This window comes from Podarcis vaucheri, assembly GCF_965113315.1.
Source record: "Podarcis vaucheri genome assembly, chromosome: 9".
Taxonomy (NCBI): domain Eukaryota; kingdom Metazoa; phylum Chordata; class Lepidosauria; order Squamata; family Lacertidae; genus Podarcis; species Podarcis vaucheri.
Genome location: NC_138767.1, coordinates 43,338,882 through 43,358,356, shown reverse-complemented (window position 1 = coordinate 43,358,356; position 19,475 = coordinate 43,338,882). Strand labels below are relative to the sequence as shown.

The 19,475-nt window shown below is 42.0% G+C and overlaps 1 long non-coding RNA gene across 5 annotated transcripts in view; it reads right to left on the bottom strand.

Moving 5' to 3' along the window:
• The window catches only part of LOC309540447, a 246,059-nt gene that overhangs the window by 163,735 nt on the left and 62,849 nt on the right, over positions 1 to 19,475 (bottom strand). For 3 of the 5 annotated variants that reach the window (XR_014223289.1, XR_014223292.1, XR_014223293.1), the window contains 2 exons: positions 16,317 to 16,443; positions 13,801 to 13,923 (listed from right to left, as the gene is read on the bottom strand). This is a non-coding gene — a long non-coding RNA (uncharacterized lncRNA). Of the gene's footprint in view, positions 1 to 3,270; positions 3,529 to 3,642; positions 3,692 to 13,800; positions 13,924 to 16,316; positions 16,444 to 19,475 lie in introns of those variants that run through there. The other 2 variants (XR_014223290.1, XR_014223291.1) reach the window with 2 other exon arrangements.

The window sequence follows — 19,475 nt, the reverse complement described above, 5'->3', positions numbered from 1 at the left end:
CTTTTCATATGTGCCTAAAAATAATTAGTAATAGATAGGGATATAATTTAAAATCTGCCTTAAGGAATACTACTTTTGACATATATTCTTGAGATACATTTTCAGAAATAATATTCTAACCACCAGGGATCGTCATATAAAACCTTTAATGTGATTAAAGTGGGCCAGCATCCATGGTCATCTAGAGCTGGTGGGGAAGAGATTATATTATTGTGGTTTTTTTTAAGACAATGCTAAGAACAGGGTTTTTTTATTTATTTTAAAAAGCTGCAGAGTGCTGCTAGATCAGAAGCTACGCAAAGGATGCTTAATGTTCTAAGAATATGGGAGTTAAATTATAGGAAATGCAAAGGAAGCTACAGCAAAAGGTACACCACTCAGTTTGAAAAGGATGTGGACCTATCTGTCAGCAAGGAGATTGCTGCAGCATAGAGTGCTGTCCCACCTCAAGTTGCAGTGGAGATTTTATTACTATATTCTCCCATAAACTATTTTATATGCATGGTAACACACTGCAAGGCACGCATTCATCAGCCAGCAAGCTCTCACGTTGAATACAGACACTCTTGTAAAGGGGCATTGCAAACTTGAAATAAGATTAGTTTATAAGCATTTTCAAGGTCTATGCCTTTCCATGCTGATTTGGCTAGCATTATACGGTAAATCACATTTCCCTACCTTTTCTCCGCTGGACGGTATGAAAGGTGGGGGAAAATCAATTGGTAATAAAACTAAATTTGCTGTGACTAGGCCAAAGTAAACAAGGGGGCAGGAGGCACAGAGGAGAGGAATGAATTTAAAGCAGAAGCCTATAAAAACGCTGGTTTTTGAAAAGGACCCCCAAAAAACCCCGCTACACCATTGTCAGCCAGTAGCAAGCCAGGACTCTCTTTAGACCAGCTTCCTTCAATTAAATTGCATTATCAAACTACATAATGCCACAATAAGGAAGTATTTAGATAAGAGGAATATGGGATTCTCTGGAAATTGCATGATATTACATGCGGCTCCCACAAAGCCACTAAGGAATTAAAGTTTATAGCCTTGGGATTAAACAGTAAAAGTAAAAACAGAAAACAGAAACAAACCACAGATCTGGTGCTTGGTAGCACCACCAAGAATAATGACTATACATAGCTCCTGATGATCCCAGCAAAAATCTCCTATAAGGAGCTGCCAATTAACTGCAAGAAAAGCCTTCATTGGCATCAATAGGAACTCCCTGAGATTAATGTCACATCAAGTTTGGTCCTTAGAATACTAAGTATTCAAAGTGTCTGTTGGCTCCTCATGAGGCCTGCACTATACATACACCAGAATGAGGTGAAACAGTCCTGAGACAGTGCAAAAGACTGACAGTGTCACTTCAGACTATGGATGGGCAATCATATTTTTGAATGTCCCCACCTATGTCAAAAATTGTCTGCAAATAAAAAAACGAGCACAGCAGGCAAAGAGCTCATCTAGAAGGTGGCTCATCCCCAGTGTGCCACCTTTTAGGATAGAAGAATCATGTTTGGAATAGGACTGTGGGCCACCTGTGGAACCCACACCTCCCACCTGGGGCCACCTGGGGCCCTACCTCCTATATTAGTGTTAGGTATGCACACCACTGAACCTAGGGCTTGCCGATCAGAAGGTCAGTGGTTCGAATCCCCACGACGGGGTGAGCTCCCGTTGCTCAGTCCCAGCTCCTGCCAACCTAGCAGTTCAAAAGCACGTCAGAGTGCAATTACATAAATAGGTATCGCTCTGGCGGGAAGATAAACGGCGTTTCTGTGCACTGCTCTGGTTTCACCAGAAGCGGCTTAGTCATGCTGGCCACATAACCTGGAAAAGGTGTCTGCGGACAAATGTTGTCTCCCTCAGCCAGTAAAGCGAGATGAGCGCCACAGCCCCAGAGTCGTTCGCGAGTGGACTTAACTGTCAGGGGTCCTTTACCTTTTATGCACACCTGCAAGGGAAAGACTGCTAATTCACTCTCCATATTACAACATTCGATACCCATGGAAAGTCTACATGTCAAGGAGTTCCCTTGAAGATGCCCATGCATAACACCTGTACTTTGGGAGTAGGCACATGGCCCTGCAGCCTTGTTCTGTGTATGGGTCTCCTTCACACATTGCATGTGCAGGGCTCACGTTGCATTCAAATGCAGAATCCCTTGTAATGCAGTCCCACCCTAACAGCATAGCAAACTACGATTTAGCAGAATAAGCTTATGCAGAAGAAAAGCTTGAGATTGGTGATATTCTGACAGCAACTTTGAGTGGAAAGGTGCCCCAGCACATTTGTCAATCGCACTAAAGACTGGAAAGATGGAGCAGAAAAAAGTGGGGCTGTAAAGAAACTATAGGCATGGCAGATCAGATTATGATCCATGTAATGTAAGATTTTGCAATTACTGTAAAGTTGGGCAGCCTTTTCATTAGGAATGTAAGTAAGCTGCCTTACTCTAAACCAGACCATTGGGCCATTTATCCCAGTATTTTTAATACAGTGGCTTTCCAGGGTTTCAGACAGTTCCTTGCCCTATCACCTTCGAACTGCTGAACTATCAGCAAAAATTACAGTTGCTGTGTACCTGGGTAGAGGAGAAGAGAGTCTACTTGCGCAAAAGTTTCCATGAAAATGTTCTTCAGAAAGAGAGTTGGAATCTTACACATGAAGAGATTTTATGGAATGAAGAGCAGTGGTTGTCCTGTTTGCTGTGGCCTTCACCCTAGTTCAAAGTTGTGTAATTGCATTTTTGGAAGGTGGGATGATCCGGCTAGTGCAAGAAGGCTTTCCATCTGTCAGCAAGAAAGTGGCTTGTCCTCACGAATCTTTGCTTTCCATAGTCAACAATGTGACCCAGCCGTACACACAGTTCTCTGGATCACAGACTGATTTTAATGAGATGATTCCGGGTAATTGGTTTGTGGGACTCCAGGCCAAGGAGGCAAAGTGAAATTCTACTTCCATAGATGCAGAAGCAGAATCCACTTACTGACCTGTCAGTCTTCAGAAATGTCAGTACTCTGCATGCTGATATACCATCAGATAAAGCTGGCACTGCTATATGATCTTTCCATTTTTAAAAGACACTCACAAATAATGAGCAGGAGATGTCCAACCATAAATATCGCAGGCAACTTTTAAAATGAAATTATTGATTAAACAACATCCGTCTTCATGTTCATTTCCATTAACTGTCAGCATGGGGCTCCTGAAACATAACTTCTTGTTTCCTTAATATGATTTGGGAAAGAAAAAAATTAACACATTCACTCTCTCAAAACAATTTAATTTTGTACTCTGTATAGCTTATAGCAAACAGCTATTAGGCGTTCTTGAGATAATGAATCACAATATGATACATGTCTGTTTACCGGGACGTTGTCAGCCCTGTCTCCTTAACATTCCTTATCATCATTCAGTTGAAAAATCCCAGCACACCAGTTTCTTAGCACTGAATGGTTAAGTGGATTCCACACTCTTTTCTGCTGCATATTCATTTCATAAATGTCACTGCACTCACTGAAGTTTCTGAGATGAAAAAAAGAGGGAGAAATGAATGGAGATGAATTGTTTAATGGGTTACTTCAAGTGTCCACAATTTATAACTTCTTGTGATCCTTGCTGTGAAAAAGACTGAAATACCTGCTTGAACAGTAGTAGCTTCAGTTTCTAGTACCATGGTCAGCTCCAGCTACATTCACATAAATGAAGGAAAACAGACTTAGTTTTTAATTCATCATGAGGATTATATTTGGTAAAAAAAAAACCTGACTTTTCACTGCATATCCCACCTTTCTACAGAATATTCAAGATGGTGTACGTTAACTTTAATTGTGAACTGCCCTAGAATCCATTTTTTGTGGACAATATTTGAACATTTTAAATAAGTATATAAACACATAGAAGAAACAACACAAAATACAAGTGCACAATAACAATTGCACTCATCTAATAAAACAGATGAAAAACAGCTATAAAGGCAATTGTGTTGTAACATCAACTTAACAGTAATAAACTGGAAAAGCTGGCTGAAATTTACCTAAACCTGTTATATCCTTCCTAGGAAGCTCATCAGCTCTATCCAACCCTGCACCCCGCCGCTCCTGTGAATGAATTCACTGGCTGTACTAATCAATCTTATCTTCACACAGCAGAAAAAGATTATTCAGTAATGATCCATTTTAAATATTCTGCATTACTGAGAAAAACAACTGCTTGTTTTGTGATGCATTTCTTGTTTGCTTCTGTATTTAAAATCTCAAGGGCTTTTAACTCTCACCTGATGGTGTTCTTTGGAGCCAGTCTACATCTGACACTAAACTCTGATTATTGCTGTTTTCTTCTGGGAAGGTCATTCAGCATTAGGATGATGCATACAGCTCCTCTGGATTCAGGAGTCAGACTCGGGTACCTCCTGATCCCCAAACCAGAGTCAGCCTAGAGAGGTAGTCAAAGTGGTGGTCCACAGACCAGTCAGTGCCTGTCCACAAGCCACAGGCTTCCAGTCCCCAGTGACTCCACTACAGCCCATATTTGACCTTTGGGACCATATATGGTACTGGTTCCTGGCACACTGGGGGGGGGGTGCGCCAGTCCACCTCATCAGAAAGCTTGATAAAAACTGGCCTAGGGAATCAAAGTGCTACTTATTCTTTTCTTTCCAAGGAACTGAGCATCCGGATGTTAGAGCAGGTTAGATAATCTAAAGAAGTAGGGAGAGTGGAAGCATAAGCGACTTGAGTTTTTTCTCACCACACTTTCAGGTCTTATCTAAAGAGGAAGATGTATTCATTGAACACAAATATAGACACATCTTCTTGGATATGACTTGAAAGTGCAGGGAAAGGATGTTTCTCATACTTCCTTTCCCATTACTCTTCTGGAACTTCTATAGTCATTATTTCCTATACCTTGCTGCATTTTGGGTTTATGGACCACAATAAAGCCATGTGTACAAAGCAGCTATAAAAGGATAAGAACTACTGACAGAGTGAATAATCTCATAGGTTGGATCCAGATGGAAGACATGGTTAGAGCAGAGCGTTAAGTTACTCCCTCTAGTTGAGCATACTTAAGTTTGCATCCGACCCTATAAATTCAATATTCTGAACATAAGATGAACCTGTTGGATCAGGCCAATGGCCCATCTAGTCCAATGCCCTGTTCTCAGAGTGGCCAATCAGATACCTATGGCAAGGACGATCAAAGCACAAGAGCACTTCCCTGCCATGCTGCAACCGTGATTTCCAGCAACTAGTATTCGGTAGCATTACTGCCTCTGACCATGGAGGCAGAGCAGAGCCATAATGGTTTGTAGCCTTAGATAGGTATAAATGAGACCGTTTGTATCTCTTGGCCTAATAAATACAGGATAGTGAAATTTCCTTCTGATGGGTGACTATTAATTGTGATGGGTTTGAAAATGTTTGTCTGCCAATTAGCTCAGGCATCACAGACTTGCACGGATAAACAACAGCAATATTTGTTTAACCGAATATATTGATTGCCTTATCTGGCAACAAAAGGAAGAGTGTTAATGATGTCAGCAGAGAACAGAAGAGAAAGAGCTTGGTTTCAAATGGAATTTGTATTGAAGAAAGTAAGATTTCAGGGTGACATATTAAACTTAATTTAAACTGCAATGAAATCCCAGGATGAGGAATCTGGCAAGGCAATTTGTTCTGCAAAACCTTTTCATCATCGGGGGAAATGGGTCGGTTTTATTAGGCTTCTCCCAGATTCCCACCAACGTTGCCTACAGTTGGGCAAAAGAAAAAAGGAGATCTACTGACTCACAATTTGCACTTTGAATCAACATAGCATAAATTATTATCACCACCACCACCACAATGTATGTATCCACACCAATGGTAGCCAGCATAGTGCCATCCACATGTTATCAGATTCCAGCTTCCATCAGCCCCAACCAGCATGGCCAATAATCAGGAATGATGGGAGTTGGAGTCAAAGAAAATCTGGAGGGCACCACATTGGTGACTCTTGTTCTATACAATGTATTCCATAGGCATACATTCCTGCCACATTAGAGAAAGGGGGTGAGGAGATTAGCATAAATATATATATATATATATATATATATATATATATATATATATATATGCAGGTTTTGGTGTCTTCGGGTGTCTTCCCGTGTAAGAGTCGGGGTGTCTGTGCGACGTTTCGACGAGGTCTCACTCGTCATCTTCAGGCTGGTGCTTTCGGCTTCTTGTTACTGGAACAGAGCAGAGTCTGGTGTTTGAGTTCCTATAAATACTGTTGAGGGGTGTGGTGTATAGCCTCCAACGTTCTGGGCAGAGAGGAAGTTCCTAGATTAGTGTGCCTTTTCTTCTTTTGTTCCTTAATTACTTGATGGATATCTTGGGTGATTTCATGAGTGATATTCTGAATACCACTGGGTGGGTCATTAAGTGAAGATTAGTTGCTAAAGCTTTCGTGTCTTGACCTCTTGAGCTTGTGAAGAGTTTTTCTGAGAAGATGGCTGTGCTGCATTTAGTTGTGCTCTGGCTTGGCTTCGTGTATAGGGGCGAGCTGTGGTTTTGTGCCTTGTGCCAACCAGATCTGTGTAGGGATTGCAGGGGGGTGCAGCATCCGGAGGTGCCACTATAGTTTGGCTACTGGATGGAGTCTGTAATATGTCTGTGGAGAGGGTCTGGGTTTGGGTCTGGTGTGGTTGATTGGTGACGGCGTTCTGTGTGCCTCTGGTTCTGGTGTCGGTTTTTGTGGGGAGGGCTAATTTCCAGATGTCTGGCAGGCGGGACGTGTCGTCACGCTTGTTCATGTTGTGAGGGTGTTTCTCTATCTCGATGGCTTCCATGATTATTCTCTTGTGGTGATGTTCCATGTTAAAGAGCAATTTGGAATCTGCAAAATTAATTTCGTGTCCTGTTTCTTTCATGTGTTGGAAAAGAGAGGAAGTTTTTTCTTCTTTTTTGACGGCATTCTTGTGTTCTGCGATACGTGCATTTATTCGTCTGTTTGTTTGTCCAATGTACGTGGCTGGGCAGACTTTGCAGGGTATTTCATAGACCCCTTGGTTTTCCAGCTGGATTTTGTCTTTTGGGTTTCTGAGGATATTGGCTATTTTTTGGTTGGTGCAGAAGGCTGTTTTGATATTGTGTTTATGGAGGATTTTGCACCAGACTGCCAAGCACTATCAGTTCAATTCAAATTCAACTGAGAAATTCATCTGATCAATCCCTGACAGCTGTTGTTCATGTCTCAGCTCAGAGAGAGAGAGCAGGAGAGAGACAGAGAAATAATGGCACTCTTATTAATGCGCATATCATCTTGCCTATGGGAATATCAATATGCATAAAGTTTCAAAGTGATACTTGAGCTGTTTGCCACTTACCTCCTGTGGCTGACATTAGTGCTACAAGAAAATATCATCCCTAGAAAAGAGACTAGTGATCTGAAGAAGGTAACAGAGACCCAACGGGCCCACTTTGAGAGTAGGCTTTCGGTGCTGCCATGAATCTTCCTGCAGGAGGATTCTTGCACTTGCTTTTAACATTGTCATGTAAGGTAATTGTCTTAGAAGTATGCTGGTGTGAAAACTGACATGGATTCAGTTATTTCCTATTATCAGTGGCAGGGAACTGATCACTTGGCCCTTTTTGCACAGCATGGAAACCACAATGATCAGCTGGTGGGTCTTCAGTGCACAGAGCCTCACAAGCCACAATGGTCAGCTTGTGATCACTGAAGCTTCTGTGCACTGCTATCCCTTGCTATCAGCTGCCCACTGGCCAGATCCAGTTCTCCAACACAGAGACACACACACATACTTTGGGCGCAATATTTCAGAAAAGTGGCACACAGTCACACCTCGGGTTGAATATGCTTCATGTTGAACGCGTTCAAGTTGTGCTCTGTGGCAACCCAGAAGTAACAGAGCGCATTACTTCCGGGTTTCACCGCTCATGCATGCGCATATGCTCAAAATGACGTCACGCGCATGCGCAGTAGCGGCAAAAGGCGATGTGCGCATGCGCAGACGTGCCGTCGCTAGTTACGTTTGCTTCTGGATGTGAACAGGGCTCCGGAACGGATCCCATTCGTATCCAGAGGTACTACTGTACAACGAAACAAATGGTGGTGATGGGGTGATAGGAAGTAATGGAGGCATAACTGATGTGTCCAGAAATTGCTATGCACGTGTCATTATAAACCAGATCCTTGTCTCCTAGCTTCCTATTAGGATAAACTCTGTTTCTTTTCTCCTGCTGTTACTCATCATGGAACATGAAGCAGAGAAAGTGGTCCTGGCTTAGGTGAATTTGTCATCACAGAGAGAAACGTTGTAGCCTCATTGATATGGGACAGATAAATTAGCAGAGCTTCTGTTCTAAGTCTATTGATTTCAATGTACAAATTTATTTATTTTTTATTTAACATACCAACATTAAGAGACCCTCTCAATTCCATGCATGGAAGCCAAAGGGAGTGGCAGTTAAATCTTAAACACTGGCAGCCAAACAATATATCCCACCACATATGAGAGCAGCAAGTTAACCTATCTGAAGCTTTCTCAAAAATTCACCTTTTAGGCAACACTTCTATTTCCTTTTTATGCCTGAATTATGCTTTTTGGAATTTTAGAGATTGGTGTTTCTGATACCGTCTAAGAGAAACTTTTGGTGTTTAAAAGCCACTCATTTGATACATAAAGGCAATTCTGGTATTGCTAGGGGGGGATGCATTGTACAAAATGGCAAAGAAAATAAATGTTTCTCAAAATAACTATGCTTCTGTAACATATTCATTTACTTGATTTTGCATTATTTGGGGGAACTTGAAAGGAATACCAACTATTCAAGTTAGGAAATTCTCCCACATGTGATCTTGTTTAAGTCAAGAAAATATTCAAAGTCATGAAAATATGCTCATGCCAAAATTATGTCTTAAAATTCAGAGGACTCTACATTTGATCAACGTGCGGCTCCAAGTAATTAAGGAAGATGTGGAAACAATCAATAAGCATGGACATCTATGATGGGTTGCCAACTTATGGGAAACTGATTCACCTAAACCTGAAGTTTGCTGTCTGGAAAGCACACAGAAGCTTTTTCACACCCTGGGGGTGGGGGTAAACATTATAGCCTAATAAGTCCTGAAGGTGTTGCTACAGTGGCATAATGGAAAGTTGGCAGTTCTTACTTGGGGATACTCAGCCATGCAGATCCCACTGGCGGAGGAAAAGGCATGGGGGGGGAGTGCACCACCCACAGCAGACCGATCCTGGTGGGTGCTATCGCAGCTTCCCCCCTGCTGGGCGCCACACCCCCAGGATGCACACCATGCCCCCGGGACGTGCATCAGCCCCGTCCCCCACCTGCTCTCCACCCTCCGGTGCCGGAGCATGAAGCTCTGCCACTGGCAGGTCCCCAGGCTTATTTGCCAATACACTCTCCTTCACAGTTTGAGTGTCTCTCAAAAAGTTCCCAAGCACAGTTTCAAAGAGCAGCCACAGAGATGTTTAGAAAATTGAACAAAAATTTAACTCATGTTTCTCCCTAGTGTCATTTATAAAGGCAAGATTAAACTCTGCTTTAAGATGCAAACGCTATGCAATGGTTTATCTGCCACCTAGTGGTTTAGTTGTAAAGATATTTTCCTCCTGTTTCATAGTCTTCCAGACAATAATGTCTCTTGTATGAGAAATATTATTATCAGACATTTGTTAGATATATAAAACATGTGTGTGTGTGTGTGTGTGTGTGTGTGTGTGTAATATAAAACCTGTGGCGCTCCAGATGCTGTACAACTCCTGTCAGCCCCAGTCAGTCAGGGATCGCGGAAGTTGGAGTCTAGCATCTGCAAGGCCACCAGCAACCAATTCAATTTAAAAATAAACATTACTGAATATGGCCTGATTCAAGTAAATCAATGTGTTACTAATACAATTTATTCCTTACTGAAGATGCTCAAAGTCATGGCATTGGCAACAAGGGTTTTCACGATATTGGCCAACATCCATATCAGCCAAGTATCCATATATTGTCTACGAGAGGATAATGGATGTCTTAATCCATTTTAGTAACTTCTCTGTAAAACGGGAACAACCACTTTTATTACATTCTTTTTGGGGCACTGTCTGGCAAAAACACTGTGAAGTGTTCAGCACATATTCAACCTGATACATCACTCTTTCTAACAGAGAACTCAATATGGCAAATGCTGACAGAAATGAAGCCAAAACAAGTCTCTAAGAAACAAGAACATGGTATCAGGACGCCAAATGGTCTGCGTAAGTGCAAGGGTGTTTAAGAAAAGCTGTAAATGTCCAGCTTGGGCTTCTATCAGCTTACATATCCTAGAGAAAAGCACTGCTGCTTGGCTGGAACTCTGAAAGGAGCTCCCTTATCAGGAGGTGACGTGGATATACTGTAACATTTTGTCGCAGGCCTCACTTCTAGATGTTTAACCATCATTCCTCTTGGGACTTGTTCCTCCTGTTTGCCAAATGGCACAAAAAGCCAACAGATCCCAGTCACAAAAACAACACTAGAAAGATACACAAATGTAAAACTGTGAAATCAGTTCCCTACAGAAGCAACACTCATTGCCAGTTGCCTTTTGCTTTCAAAGTAATGGAACTGGGTTGTTGAGGCAAACGTTTAGTAAACTCTGTGAAGTTGCCTCTATTCTCTGCATGAATCATGACTTCTGCTATTTCCAGGAAAACTGCATAACAGCTAAGCGCTATTATTACATTTTTTTTTCCTGCACAGCAAGTTGTCAATTATACAGTGATGTGACACCACAGCTTAAGCATTATCTGATGATTCAGTGCTATGCACGCCTTTTAGTTCTAATTACGGTTACTGAAACTGCGCTTGCTAAGAACTTCCCCAAACCTTTTACATTGGAGTTAGACATACAATGATTCTGAACATTCAGAATCTGAAAGCTGGTTCACTTCAAAGGTACCTCTTTTCAAATCTGAAAAGAGCCAAGCTGTCGAGAATTTAAAAGAGAACAAGGATATAATGGGCCTGCAAAGTCTATTATTGTGATGCACTGCCCTTCAATAAAGATTTGACACTGCAGCCCGGACCTGGTTGTGGTCATGAACCATGCTGTGTCCTTAAGCAGACACCTGTCAACGCTTATGTGGCTCAGCTCTGTAGATGCTCCCAACTTTCAGATATATCATTGAAATCCAATTATATCCCAAGACTACTGATGATCCAGGCCATATTGAACGGAAATACATCTAAAAAAATACTTAAGTGATGATGGGCTACCTGTGGCCCTACAGACCACAACTCCAACGTTTTCTGGCCATTGGCCATACTATCTGGAAAGCTGCAGTTTCCCTAACCTTGAGTTAAATGTTGTTTCACGCATTCCATGGTGGCAAACACCGTCAAATGTTTGACAATATTCAGATATGGTGAATATTGCATTCATTTTCCTGGTTATAACGTTAGTGCTTCTGCCTTGTTTTCTAATGTTCGTTTCACATTGCAGTACCTGTTGCATTGTGGAACTGTGGCTTTTGAATCACTATACCAGCATGTCATACTAAATTTCATTCACACTAGTGGATGTGATGTGACATAACAACGAACACCATTGGACAATATTGCTTTCCCTGACCCTTTCTGCACATGCATGGTTCTGTTCAGCCACAAAAATTGCAGGAAGCAACTTTATGCTGGTATACTGTCCCCAAATTTCATCACTTCACCCCCACAATTTTCTGGGTTAATAGGGTTGTAAATGGATTTTTTTCTGGAACAAATGAACACAGAAGTGAGTGGTAAACTTCTACTATATTCCACTGGACTTCTAAAAGTGCCTTTTACATTGTGTGAAAAGCTCAAATATAATGCAGAAATTAATAGTTAGGGAAATGTGAAGGAAAGGAAATAAACCACGGTGCGAATCTAGTCAAAGAGCTGCAGTGAGGTCTGCATCCCTAATGACATGCTACATGCTACAACGTGTACAATCTGTGTGGACAAATACTAGTGCCACACACATTCACATGTAACATTTAATGACTATATAGTTTGTGCACCTGCATGCACAATACTTGAGATGTATAAATCTACCTGTGTACAATATGCCTGTGTTCATTGTAACATGTAAGCAAGCCTTGTATCTTTATAATATATGTATTTGTGTGCCCATTTTGGTTGCATTCCTGCATTAGGTTAGTTGCTGCAAAAAACATGGGGAGACTTGCAGCACCTTAAAGACTAGCCCATTGATTATGGCATAAGCTTTTGTGGACTCCAGTCCATGAAATCTTATGCCATAATAAACAGGTTAGTTTTCAAGGTACTACTAGGCTCTTTCTTGTTTTTTCCCTTAAAAAGAGAAACGGAATACATAAAAGTTGTGGTTTCTATAAACAGAAAGGTTTCTAAACAGAAATAGGAGTATAGAGTTTTATAAGCAGAGTTTTCTAAACAGAAATAAAAATAAATCTTCTGAGACTTAAGAAGTATAGAGAGTGCTCCTCTTAGAAAGTGTATTAAATGCATTTCTGTTTTTCTAGCAAATTCAAAGTTTTGAAAATGAAGTATGTTTAGTGTAGCTATTCAGTATGGTTTACATGACCCTATTCACTTCATGGGACTGAGAAGTCAATCAAATTCAATTTAGGTAATTTATATGGATTGTGTTTGATCAACTTAATTACAGAAGTAATTGAAACAGCAAATGAATTTTTCCCATATGCGTGTGAAGCTATCAAGTCAAAAGGGATAAACCCAGAACAATCTCTTCATTATCTGTGTCAGTGACGCCCAGATCTATCATTAGTGCATTGCCAGGGGGAGGAGTGGAGAGCTAAACAGAACAGGGCCACAATTGTTAATGCCACCATAAAAAAGGAAACCCAGTACTATTTTTGTAACATTTTTCTTTTAAATATTGTAATGTTGTAAAGTTTAAACAACTTAGTTATTCAGAAGATTCAAAGATTAAGAAATAATAAATTCCTCTTTCCCTTAATAGGAGAAAGGGACGAAGCTCAGTGGCAGAGCATCTGCTTTGCTTACAAAAGGCCCCACATTCAATCTCTGGCATCTTCAGGTAGGGTGAAAATGCCCTGAAACCCTGGAGAGTCATAGCCAATCAGTTGAGGCAATACTAAGCTAGATGGACCAATCGTCTGGCTCGGTATTAGGCAGTCTGGTTCTGAGGAACCTCAGTGGCACACTTCCTTGCTAATATAATTTGGCACTTTTATGTGATTTAATTGCCTTAGTTCTGTGTTCACTCAATACAAATCCCAGTTTCCTCCTCCATGCCAATCATCTTTAGCCAGACGTTTTGGCTTCACAAGATATGAAAAACCAAACCCTGATGAACTGTGGATGGTTTGCTTTTGGGTTTGTTTGGTTTTTTTGCTTGTTTATTTTTTTTTAAGATGTAAGTTATTTCCCTCTCTTTCTCTCTCAGTCTGTTGCTAGGGGAAATATGGGGGGTGATACACAACTCGCTGAAAGCATTCTGCAAATAATACTGGTCATTACACAGGAATATCAAGATAAATCATTTGTTCTGTTCTTAGGAGGATTTTCTTCATGACAAGGCACAGCTGTCAAAGCTTCAGTAGAACTTGACTCTTTTTGGCAGGAAGAAAAAGCCACCAAATGGCAGTCTGCAGCTTGCAGCAGTTTGAGGAATGCTTTCCAACTGCGGCTCTCGATTGCCATAGTCAGAGCAGACATACTGGAGGAGATCCAGCTGAATCAAAAAGAAAAAAAAGAAAAAGTATCCCTGAGAGATTTTTTAAAAGCAACTTACAAGTCAACTTACTTATTTTGAGCCTGTCAAGAGCCTCAGCTGGCTCCCATAGTGATTTAAGGGAATGCTGCTTCAGAGATTTTGCAAATCCTTCCTCTGTGCCACTCCAAAGTTCTATAAGGACATGGAATGAACCTGAAAACCAAGCATGTGATAATTCAGAGACAGAATATACTGACATGTGCGCTGTTCTAACAAACTGTTCCAAGACCAAAATGGCTTCTGAGAAATTCAAGCACAGGACAGTCTTTGGCACCCATGTGCATCTGAGTCAGAATTCACCAGAAGATTCTCTTTCCATCCCCTCAGTATTGAGGGTTGTAGATAAAAATGTACTAAAGATGTTCTGCTCTTGAGCTGATTATACGCTATGCAGAAACAGAGACCATGAGCTGAAATTCCTAATACCAAGTATTGCTTGTATTTTGGGAAGGATTTCACACACACACACACACACACACACACACACACAAACGGCAGATCTCACAAGCAGATGTAGGACTTTGCACATTAGCTTCTGCTAAACCCCCTGACATTTTATCAGGGGGGAAAAGTGGCAAAGAGATAAGAGCACAGGAAAAGCCATTATGCAGCTGATCAGCGATTGATTTAACTAAGGCCTAATTCATGCATACCTCACCAGAGTGGTATGGCTGTTTTATACCTCCTTAGCTGTATCTCTCTCTGCAGGCAGCTGAGGAGGAACAAAGGTGCTTACTACATTTCTGGACTGAAGAAATGCCTCCCCAGTTCTGTGCCAGGTGCCTTGTACTTGCCTAAATGCTAACAGCACCATCTTTTATTTCCTGTGTAAAAACAGCAGATGGCTATCTTGCATGAATCAGCTCTCAGAATAAAGGTGCACATGTTGGCTGTATAAACACAACAAGCTTGTATTGCACTCTCACTGATGGCCTGTTCAGCCCGCACCCTCCTAGTACTTTATCAAAAGAATGGTGAGATTAGGATTTGACTGAGTGTGGCAGACTAAAAGTGGGCCTTAAACTTGAAAAGGAGATCAGGGTTCCGGCATGTTTAATAGATGGGTGGAAGAAGAAATTTCAGCAGATGCAGGCTTTCTGTAAGGCAAAAGGCTCCAGCCAAAATTATATTAAACTTGCAGAAGGCCTCCTTCTGACACTCACACACAGGGCTCCTCAATACAACCTGCTTATACAGCATTCACAGACTCTCAGAAAAACAGAGTTGAAATTTAGAAGGGACCCAAAGGGTCATCTAGTCCAACTCCCTGCAATGCCCACAGCTATCCCTGGGTGGGCTTGAGCCTTTTGGTTAACAGCCAGACACACTGACCCATTGCGCCACCTGGGGGTCATTTTAATTTGCTTGCACAAAAGTGTACATGGTGGTTAGACTGTGTTTGTGTGGGATGTAATCCACTGGAGCAGTCAAGTACAACATTACCTGTTTTGCTAGAGTGGACATACAGGGAATGTTGGTCCAGCCAGTCGAACTTCCTGTTACACCTGGCTGGAGCATCCATTCTTTGCATGTGACCAGTAGGTGGGCATGACCTTTCCAGACCCAGTAAAGGCCAAGTCACATAGCCACCTCTCTTCTTTTTCATCCTGCCTGCTTCCTGCTTCACTTAGACTGGGTTACCCTCCCATATGGGGTCAAACTATTTGTACTTATTTGTAACTTTAATCCTAAAGCCTGTCTTCAGGGATCACACTGTGCTCTGCCTGATCGTGAGTACAGTGGTACCTCAGATTAAGAACTTAATTCGTTCTGGAGGTCCATTCTTAACCTGAGGTACCACTTTATCTAATGGGGCCTCCCGCTGCCAGCGCACGATTTCTGTTCTCATCCTGAAGCAAAGTTCTTAACCCAAGATACTATTTTGGGTTTAGCAGAGTCTGTAACCTGAAGCATCTGTAACCCAAGGTACCACTGTAAACTTCTTTTTGTTACTTATGAATAAGACTGTTGTGTCTTTATTCTTTTAGGAGGAATTCAAGGGCTATTACCAGGAACATATCCCAATCTGAGCAAGCCAGAGTGAATTGCTTATTATCTTAAGAGATTCTAACGAGTCTGCAACCAGCTTCCTGCTGTGTAATAGGGGAATGCACTCTGCTGTATGACGAAACTTGCTAGCGCGAGTTAGGAAGGATAATATTACTTAGTATATCCTCTCCTGTTACCCACAACATTCCCAGAGTTTGGTCTTTATTGAACATTCGTTCTGATTTGCTTGCAATGTGTTTATCATAGCTGCATACAAACCATGCATTTAAAGCAAGCTCGTGCACACATACATCTTGAAAAGAATCCTGAGACTGTAGTTTACACTTCACAAAGCTGCAATTTCCAGAACAGTTCTTTTGGGGGGAACTGTGTTGTATCGCGTGTACACAGCCCATATCTTCCTGTGCATCATTCTTTCAGCCCACACTGTTCAATACATTTCCCCATCACTTTCCAAACTGCAAAAGTCCAAGCTTTTAAGTGGATTTTATTTGCAAGGGTGGCAGAACCCTTTAATGCACCTTAGCTGCACATACCTGAAGTTCTGGTGTGAATCCCTCCCGCAAAATACTGACAGTTTGGAGGCACTTATGGATGCTTTTCTTGGGAAATAATCTAAAAGAATGCCTATATCATCTTTCTTTTCGTTCACTTTTAGTTATCCTATCCAAAAGCAAAAGCAAAAAACATAGTAAAAGAATAGGCGGCAGACAGGAGAGAAAAGCAATGCAGTTATGTAAAGGTTACTTCATAATTGTACCACCTAGCATTATATATATCTCCCTGGAACATCAAAACAAAAAAGCCAAGAACAGAGTATCAAGCCCATCTATTACCTGAGATGACAATTCCTATGTTCCCTTGCTTAGTGAAATAAATCAAGACATGCTGGTGTTCTCCCTCGTCTGAGAGATGGGAAATACGTGAACATACACGGCCATTTGTCATGTGTAAGCAGAGACAGATTGGTAAGCTTGCCTATTTCCGCCTTTTCTATTGAGAAGATTAGTTTTAGTGGTCAGGAGTTAGGTCTTCAGCTATGCCACTGCTGAAACTACTGTTTCACTGGCCAGTAATACTAAAAGTGTTCCTGCCTCCTTAGTGGTACATTGCTACTGGGGTGTTTTTTTTTGGGGGGGGGTTGTGGGATACAATAGAATAATCAGTCACCATGACAAAGGATGGAACCCTAGGCAATCATGCTAGGCTAGAAATGGCTGCCATCCATGGTCACACAGTACTCTCTTCCCAGGTTCCACACTGCAGATGTTGGTGACATTCCATACCCTTGCCATGATATTTGTTAGGAGCTAAAACAACAGGCAACATTACCTGGCCTTACTAAGATGAGGGCCAGAAGCATAGCGCAAAGCTGCTGCCATGGCCGGGAGCGAGACAGTACTGAGGCAGGTGATTGAGGTGCTGAAGCTGCTGATGGGAACAGCCGTGGCTGTCGGTGAGGAGAAGGGGAAATGGGGGCCTTCGAGGCAAGGGGTTCTACACCTTTGCGGTGCAATGAAGACTGCAGGCACCCTGGTCTCTCCTGCAGCTGACTGGCCTCCTTGGAAAAGCTGTGCTGGGGCAGGTGTGGCACAGCAGCACTCACCCAGAAAGCCCATCTGAGAAAGCCCATCCTTCCAGGGTATCCTCTTTGGCCAGTTGTACAGGGTGATGTGGGAGTGGTATTGCTTTTTATTAGCCACCCACATTTTATACCTTTCTATCCCGCTCATCCTCTAAGAAGCTCAGGGGTGTACAAAGTTCTCAGGCTCCCCTGCTGGTAACCCGCTGACAGTACTGCAAATGGTACTAGTTACAATGGGCCAAAGGTCAGGCTGAGTGTAAGGCAGCTTTCTACAGTCCTGTTTACATTCAACCGGAACCATGAGGACCAGAAGCTTGCTTCATTTTTGGGGGGAATGGCCACAGTTGTAGCTGCTCAGTAGCAGAGCACCTGTGTCAGGTTTGATTTCCTGACAACATATGCAGGTAGGACTGGGAAAAGACACCCCACCTGAATTCCTGGAGAGCTGTTCTGCCAGTCAGAACAACTGAGAGGAGCATGTCGCAACTTAATAACAAAATGCCAGACTAGAGACAATACTGGGCTAGCTAAGGGTTTGACTAAGGCACCTTCCTATGGAAACTTTAAAAAACTCCCCATGAAGTGGTAAGAAGCATGGGGTGGGGGGACAGGGTAACATCTATGAATGGCCAGAGCAAGACAAGGATCTCAGAAAAACTAAGGCTCCAGTCATAGCCCCACTTAACCTGGGAATATGCCCTATTGAATTCACAGGTACTTACTTCTGAGTTGATATGGTTAGGATTACACTGTAACCTAGCAGGGAGAGGACAACTTTTAGAGTGGGAAGAACATAACAACTCTGTTAGATCTGACCAGAAAGCACATCTGCAGAAACCCCACAAGCAGGGCTTGTGGGAGAAAGCTGACTCCTGCTCCCCAGCAGCTGTTGCAATGGGTGCCCCTAATTTCATCTGCGAAGAATCGGAAGCTATGGAGGTTAGATTATATCTACCCTCTGTTGAGCATTTTTTCTGATTTGTTTGCAGGACAGTTATACAACAATAAGCATCCATCCCCATTTGCTAGCAGAGTGTTTATACGTCTTCCCTTTAATCATTCGCTGGTTCCACACTTCTGAATTCATGTCCCTGTCATTGTCCTAATTGCAAACAGTTCATTTTTATAATGGGGATCGTTGTGCTTTGCTGACAGAGCTCTTTTAATTGCTCAAAGCGAAATGTCCAAGTGTGTTCTTGGATCATGCCCAGATAATACTGACAGTCCGGAGGTGGCCTAAATTATCTAGATCAGCTTAAACAGGGTAGCCAGGTACAATGGACCTAAACAATTGCAGAATTAAGATAACCAAGCCAGAGATCAGTATCCAAGGCAGCACCCTATAATTTCGGGGCAAAAAGACAGATAAGGTTAGGACTGACTGGGACCAGAAACAGCCGAGGAAGTCATAGGACTGGGACAGGAACAGAGGAAAGCCAGAGGTTGAAGCATCCAGTCAAAATATCCAGGAGCGATATCTGTTAAAGGCTGTATTCCAGGCATCCAGGGCAGTCATGGCAGAAATACAGATGACACATGAGACATGACAAGAGAGTAAGGATCAGAAAAGTTTTGTATGTAAGAGATAGGAACAATTTGACAGAAACAATCATCTTTGAAAACACACCCCAGGGACCTATGAAAATTCTGCTAAGTAACTATGATGGAGACTAGCAATGAATTGTACAGGGTGAGTGAAATGCAACATGCATCTCTCTCTCTCTCTCTCTCTCTCTCTCTCTGTTAATTTCTAACATTCTAAAATGACCCCATGCCTAGAAGGCAGGGTCTGAAAGAGCCCATTTCTGAAACAGTGTGAAATCATGTAACACCAAATTATACAGGCTTTCTTTCGTTCCTTTTTTGTGGAAATACATTCACACTTTAAAACTTACTACAATCCACTTCTTCAGATGCATGGAGTGTTATCCTGCATTGCAGGCAGGGATGAGCAAATCTCAGTTTCTCATTTTTCCAATATTAAATTCCATTCTCCACATTACTTTGCTTTTTTTAAAAAAAGTCCTCATGAAAATTCACCAGCATTTGAGTGTGAATTTCTTATAATATACACATTTTTTATGTGATTCATCCCAATATACATTTTTGC